This window comes from Sander lucioperca, chromosome 5 (genome assembly GCF_008315115.2).
Source record: "Sander lucioperca isolate FBNREF2018 chromosome 5, SLUC_FBN_1.2, whole genome shotgun sequence".
In the NCBI taxonomy this organism is placed as follows: domain Eukaryota; kingdom Metazoa; phylum Chordata; class Actinopteri; order Perciformes; family Percidae; genus Sander; species Sander lucioperca.
In genome coordinates this window covers 31,507,348-31,514,847 of record NC_050177.1, presented here as the reverse complement: position 1 = coordinate 31,514,847, position 7,500 = coordinate 31,507,348, and the positions used below count along the sequence as shown (strand labels likewise).

General features: G+C 40.5%; 2 protein-coding genes and 1 non-coding gene across 3 annotated transcripts in view; all 3 read left to right on the top strand.

Moving 5' to 3' along the window:
• LOC116054954 (NACHT, LRR and PYD domains-containing protein 12-like) overlaps positions 1-7,500 on the top strand; it is a 752,812-nt gene that overhangs the window by 393,346 nt on the left and 351,966 nt on the right. The window lies entirely within an intron of this gene.
• LOC116038066 (NACHT, LRR and PYD domains-containing protein 3-like) overlaps positions 1-7,500 on the top strand; it is a 1,733,742-nt gene that overhangs the window by 1,403,992 nt on the left and 322,250 nt on the right. The window lies entirely within an intron of this gene.
• Positions 2,606-2,697, top strand: trnar-ucu. The gene is given in 2 exon segments: positions 2,606-2,642; positions 2,662-2,697. It is a non-coding gene; the product is annotated as a tRNA-Arg (tRNA).

Genomic DNA, 7,500 nt, shown 5'->3' with positions numbered 1-7,500 from the left:
CCACCAGAGTGGACCTTTAGATACTGCAATAAAGGCAAGAAGTGAACCGGCAAGGTAGGATTTCTGAAATGGTCTTGAGCTTAGTTGTTGGGTCCTATAGAAACTAGGGATCTCCTGATCACAGCATAGGGATTTTTTAAACTGATCTGGGATTGGCAGTTACCCCGTTTACCTTACTCTGATAATATGCATCAGCTTGTAGTGACTCACTCACGCCACAAACGCACCGCCAGACTGCCTGGATGGTTGCCCTTTCCAACCAACATGCCGCGGGCACTCACCAGTATCTGTTCAGTCTTGTAGCCTGCTAGCGCTTGGCAACAAGTAAAAAAGTCTGCAACAAACAAGTCTTTTTTCTTTCCGTATAATTTCTTTCATCTTTTTTGTCTTGTCGATTTTATTCCCTTGAAAATGAGTTTGTTATTTTAAAAATATGACAAAGGGGGGGCCTTATATAAGCTGAAGCTTACGACCCTACCCTTTGGTTACGACCAATAAAATAATTCATTCATTCATTCATTCATTCATTCAAAGTTTCTGGGTTCGAGTCTGACCAGAGTGGTAGCCTACTTTAGAGCAGTTACACACTGGGCTGATAATCGGCCGTCGGACCGTCTGGCGAGGTCGGTGACTCGAGTCTGTTCTGTGTGTCCCGTGCCGTCGTCCGTTGGAGGAGCCGTCGGCCTTCATTTGGGCCGACCTGACATGTTCAGTCAGAGACAGGGCAGTCGGGACTCACCCGGAAATGGCGAGCGGGATGAGCCTCTCAAAATCTGACGAAAATCTTTTAAACTGACCTTTGTTGATCTGAAATGAAGACAGATTCAGCAACTGCACGGCCTATTTCTCGCTTAAAATGTTTCCAGAAACACGTTTCGGTGAACTATTTTAGTCCAATATGAGATCGTATTCTGAATGAGTCGCCAGTAATGGCCATTCGAAAAATCCAAAATCCGGAAGCAGCAGCCAGATCATGTGACACACTCGTCCAATCAGCTGCCGTTTTTAATTTTTTGGGCGACAGTACAGATTAGCGCCGCCTGCTGTAATGGAGACGTATTAACGTCTCGTCTCTTCGGTTAGTCTGAGGCACTTTTTAGACCAACTCAGGGAGACTGATCAGTCCAACTGCCTTTTCTGCCAGCGGTTGGCTGTGTGGTTGGTGTGTAACTGCCTTTAGAGACAGTCTTGAGCAACTTAAAGGCAGCAGTGAGGTTGACTGTACATGTACGTAACAGCATAATATAGTAACTACCTGACTCTGCTGTGTTTCGTCTCAGAGAACAAGCTGCGTTTGTTTTTTTTTTTAGAACACAAGGAGCCATTGATTTCATGGGCAAACAGAAATCAAACGCACCCCAAACCAACCATCACCCAAAGTATTTGAAAGCAGTTTTAATATCGAGCCCATGCACAATAATTATGGGATGTGGGAGGATCGTTTCCTCTTCGACCAGTGTTTTTCATTTATAATAATTAGCGCAGCAATTTAGCATCGTCTGAGGTTGGACAGAGGCTCTACTGTGACGTACCGTGTGTGTGTGTGTGTGTGTGTGTGTGTGTGTGTGTGTGTGTGTGTGTGTGGATCAGGCGACAGATGTATACCGCAGTGGCTCCAACCTCAGAGCAACACAGTAAACAATTTAAACAACACACACACACAGATAAATGCAAGGATACATACAGAAAATATGCATGTTAATCACACACACACACACACACACACACACACACACACACACACACACACACACACACACACACACACACACACACACACACACACACACACACACACACACACACACACACACACACACACACAACGTTGGATGCACTTCAAATGACAAAGCTGGACTGCCGGATGGATTTCCGTGGACTTAAAGTCATGATTGTTTAATTTCGTGCCTTGCTGCTCTGGCGTTTTTGCCCTAAAAAAATTAAAGTCTGTCCGCCCCCCCTGAAAAACGCTCCCATAGGTTGTTTGTAAATTAATGTGGTGCAATGGACAGCACATTGGACCATCTCCTAATAGAAGGGATTAGAGTCCCCACAGAGTCAGTCTTTAAATACGGCAATAAAGGTGAAAGTCTAGCATCACCGTTGAATTCTCTTTAAAATAATATTCGCTAAAATAACGACTTCCAGTTAAACTCAGAGGCTGTTGAGTTGAGTTTTTCGCGCGGCGTTGTGATTTAAATCGTTGTAATGTTTACTCTGGGGGCGACAAACTCAACTTCTCTAAAGGCCAGACATAGTTTACTGCTTTTATTTAAGAGAAAAAGTCAAATATGTTGACTGTATTATTGCATGGCCCACATAGCTTTTCTAACTTACTGTTTGGGCCTCATAAAACCCCCCAAAAAGTCGGCAAAAAAGTTCCTTAGCCGTCATAGGAAAAAGGCACAAAAACGTTGAAAAAAGTGCCAAAAATGTCTAAAAAAGTGACAAACTTCGGGAAAAATGGCAAAACATTGAAGAAAGCATCAGAAAAATTGAAAAAAAAAGCGCCAAATATGTCGAAAAAAGCGCCAAATACGTCGAAAAAAGCATGACAAAGTCATGCTTTGTGTTTATCTGTGACTAAGTGTGTCTGACTCCCAGAGGCTCTGTGGCGCAATGGATAGCGCGTTGGACTTCTAGTTAATCTCTGACGAAGTGATTCAAAGGTTGTGGGTTCGAGTCCCACCAGAGTCGACCTTTAGATACCTACAATGCAATAAAGGCAGGAAGTGAACCCGCAAAGTAGGACTTCTATTGAATGAAAGTAATGCGTTTACTTCCAGGTTGTCAGTCTGAGTCGCACGTTTGTCTGTCTGTGGAAAGAGCGAGATGGTCTGGAGCTTAGTTGTTGGGTCCTTTAGAAACTAAGGATCTCCCGATCACAGTTTTGGCATTTTTTAAACTGATCTGGGATTGGCAGTTACCCCGTTTACCTTACTGCGACCATATGCATCAGCTTGTAGTGATCGCAGCCTTTAACCCTCCTCTCGTCTTCCCGTCGACCAGGCAACCTTTGGTTTTTCTGGGTCTAAAATTAAAACTACGGGGTCGTCTTTTTCGACACATTTGTCTTTTTTTTCGACGTTTCCAGCACCTTTTTTCGACGTCTTTGTCACTATTTTTCCAATTTATTTTCTCACCTTTTTCAATGTTTTTTATAGGTTGTTTTTTTTTTCGACATTTTTGTCACTTTATTCAACATTATTTCATTTATTTTTTTCAAATACCATTAAAAAAAAAAAAAAAATGTCCGGGTCCAAATTTCAAATTAAAACTTTTTTTTTTGTGACATTTTTGTCAATTTAAAAAAAACTTTTTTTCGACTTTTTGGTCACTTTTTTCATATTTTTTTGTCACAAATTTCCGATGTTATTGTCAATTTTTTTGTTGATTTTTCTGCACATTTTTTTTGGGACGTTTTTTCAATGTCTTTGTCGATTTTTTTCTGTGCTTTTTATATATATATATTTTTTTTTTTTTCGAAATTTTCTGTCAATTGTTTCAACATTATTTAATTTATTTTTTTCAAATACTATAAAAAAAAAAAAAAATGTCCGGTCCAAATTTCAAGTTAAAACTTTTTTTTGTGACATTTTTGTCACTTTTCAAAAAAATAAAAGTGTCAATTTTTTTCAATGTTTTTCCCCGATGTTTTTGTCACTTTTTTTCGACTTTTTGTCACTTTTTTCAACATTATTTAATTTATTTTTTTCAAATACTATAAAAAAAAAAAAAATGTCCGGTCCAAATTTCAAGTTAAAACTTCTTTTTGTGACATTTTTGTCACTTTAAAAAAATAAAAAATTGTCACTTTTTTTCAATGTTTTTCCCCGATGTTTTGGTCACTTTTTTTTTAACTTTTTGGTCACTTTTTTTCAAATTGTTTTCTCACAAATTTCCGATGTTATGGTCAATTTTGTTGTTGATTTTTCTGCACATTTTTTTGGGGGCCATTTTTGTTGTTTTTTCCAACGTTCTTTGCTCTTTTAGTTTTTTTTCAAATGCTATAAAATTGAATAAAACACCCAAATTCAATGAAAGTAGTGACCTGATCATTTATTTAACTTGTGAAGCGGTCGTATGGAACCATCTACGTTGTACAATTTGGTTGAAAAAACCCAAATTAGCATCACCAGGCAGTCCTAACCCTGTGTGAATAGGTCACCCTTTTTTTTTTACAGAAGCAGATGCCTCCAATTCTCCGCACTTCTTCCGTGATTCCACCAGGAAACCACGCTAACCGTAACGGTGTGCAGCGCTATTATCTGAGGATCTGATCAAGACATCCCTGATAGAAACAAGGCTCCAATGTGTTCATTGTGTCTGTGGTTTAAACCAGGTGTGTGTGCGGCTTGCGGGTGTGTTCAGGTGTGTGTGTGTGTGTGTGTGTGTGTGTGTGTGTTCGACATGTCATGCGGTCTCTCTGTACATTCCCATCATGAATCACTGCTCGCTCTCTCATTCCAGTCTCTCCATAAAACCCGTTGTCTCTATCATTTGGTTTCTTTCCACTAATTTCAGACGCACACACACTCACACACAAATATATAGAGGGGATTCCCAAACACACACGCACGCACACACACACACACACCCACACCAACACACACACACACACACACACACACACACACACACACACACACACACACACACACACACACACACACACACACACACAGACACGCACACACACACACACACACACAGACACGCACACGCACACACAGACACACACAGACACACAGACACGCACACACACACACACACAGACACGCAGACACGCACACGCACACACACACACACACGCACACACACACACACACACAGACACGCAGACACACACGCACGCACGCACACACGCACACTCACACACAAATATATAAAGGGGATTCCCAAACACACACACACACACGCACACACACAAACACACACACACACACAGACACACACACACACGCAGAGGTGTGGTTTTACAGTTCATTCTCTGCAGCAGCTGACGACAGATTTAAGAGTCTCACATCGATGGTTTAACTGTCCACCGAGAGGCTTCCCACAATGCAACACAGGACATTAGGACAGAATAGGACACAACACAGCAGAATAAAGGGCTGCACTTATAATTAGCCTTCACTCTAATGACGTGTGTAGTTTGTGTGTCTGTTGTTTTAAAGAATATTTCTTATTTTTAACCGATATAGATGGCTTATATATATATATATATATATATATATATGACGATATAGATAAAGGCGTTAGGGTTGTGAGTGAGGGTGAAGACTATAGTCCATCATCAGGTCGACATTGTATTGTGTCCTGTGAACTGAAGACATTCCCATCAGCCTCAGGTGGACTTGTCTTAACCGATAACTACCTCCAACTATAGGACGTCAGGGTGGGAAATTAACTTTTTTAATTAACAGCCACTACTGTGGCTGGTGGATGCCTAATTTCACCAGCCACTTATATTTTTTACCAGCCTCGTTTTCCGGAATTCAAATTTATAAAAGAAAGTGCACTAGCATATTTTGAATTACTTCAATACATTATTTTTTATTATTAATACATATTTTATTAATATAGGCAAATAAAAAGTGATGTGAAAAAAGCCTGCGAGACCTTGGTAAAATTGTGTTTGACTCCTCTCTCAGTAACGTAGCATTAATCAGTCCCTCCAGGATTTCGCGGCCTTTTTTTGAGATTGTTGCGGCCCAAAATGCCTGATTTTGCGGGAGCTTTTGTAAAAAAAAATTCGATGAAAGTTGCGATGTCTTGCTGGCTCAGGATGCTGCAAATGTTGGTAAAATATGAAAATGGCTGGTGGATTTAAGCGTTGTTTCTTAGCAACAGCTTTCTTTGACAAAAGCTGTCCAATCCGTTACAAGGAATTACAACCCACAAACCATTTACAATCCACCCGCCACTGTGGCTGGTATCCAAGGCAAAGTCACCCGCCACTTTGAAAAAGTACCCGCCATTGGCTGGTGGCGGGTGCTAATTTCCCACCCTGGATGTCATTTCAGTTCGGTTCAATTCAGAGCAGATTTTAGAGTGTAAAGTATGTTTGCGTTGGAAAACAATGAAAATAGTCAGCGCGATGACTGAATAGGACCCATTGTTGAGTCGGCTGTCGATGGACGCCATTGTCCCACAAATAAATGCACAAAGGAAATGTAGACGCTGCTCATAGCTGCAAAACAAACGGCCATGAAACAGCTCTTAGAAAAGACAAACTAACTATTACGCTTTCAGCAAAAAGGATTTATGTTGTGTTTTCTTTGGAAGCGTCTGAAGTCACAGTTTGATTGGTGTCTGACGGTGGGAATATTGTCTTTTCTTGTTGGTATTAAACTGTAAAAATATGTTGATTTCTAGCAAAGTAACTGCAAAAATAAACTTCTTTAAAGGTCCTATGACATGCTGCTTTATGGATGCTTTTATATAGACCTTAGTGGTCCCCAAATACTGTATCTGAAGTCTCTTTATATAGACCTTAGTGGTCCCCTAATACTGTATCTGAAGTCTCTTTATATAGACCTTAGTGGTCCCCTAATACTGTATCTGAAGTCTCTTTATATAGACCTTAGTGGTCCCCTAATACTGTATCTGAAGTCTCTTTTATATAGACCTTAGTGGTTGTAGCCGGTTTGTGTCTCTTTGTGGTAGTTTTGTGTCTCTTTGTAGCCGGTTTGTGCCTCTTTGTGGTAGTTTTGTGTCTCTTTGTAGCCGGTTTGTGCCTCTTTGTGGTAGTTTTGTGTCTCTTTGTAGCCGGTTTGTGCCTCTTTGTGGTAGTTTTGTGTCTCTTTGTAGCCGGTTTGTGTCTCTTTGTAGCAGGTTTGTGTCTGTTTTTTAGCAGGTTTGTGTCTCTTTGTAGCAGGTTTGTGTCTCTTTGTAGCTGGTTTGTGTCTCTTTTTTAGCCAGTTTGTGTCTCTTTGTGGTAGTTTTGTGTCTCTTTGTAGCCGGTTTGTGCCTCTTTGTGGTAGTTTTGTGTCTCTTTGTAGCAGGTTTGTGTCTGTTTTTTAGCCGGTTTGTGTCTCTTTGTAGCCGGTTTGTGTCTCTTTGTGGTAGTTTTGTGTCTCTTTGTGGTAGTTTTGTGTCTCTTTGTGGTAGTTTTGTGTCTCTTTGTAGCCGGTTTGTGTCTCTTTGTAGCAGGTTTGTGTCTCTTTGTAGCAGGTTTGTGTCTCTTTGTGGTAGTTTTGTGTCTCTTTGTGGTAGTTTTGTGTCTCTTTGTAGCCGGTTTGTGTCTCTTTGTGGTAGTTTTGTGTCTCTTTGTGGTAGTTTTGTGTCTCTTTTTCACATCATTTTGGGTTATTATCACCATATCGCTGGAAAAGCTAGAGGAGGTCATCAATAAATTACACTGAAAAAGCTTAAAGACATAACGTAAAGCTGAAGAAGTCCGACTGCAATCATTATATCTGAGGAAAGTCTTTTAGTCACATTCATTCAGCTCGGTGGGGCTGCACCTAAATCTTATAACCCTGCTGCACAAACCAG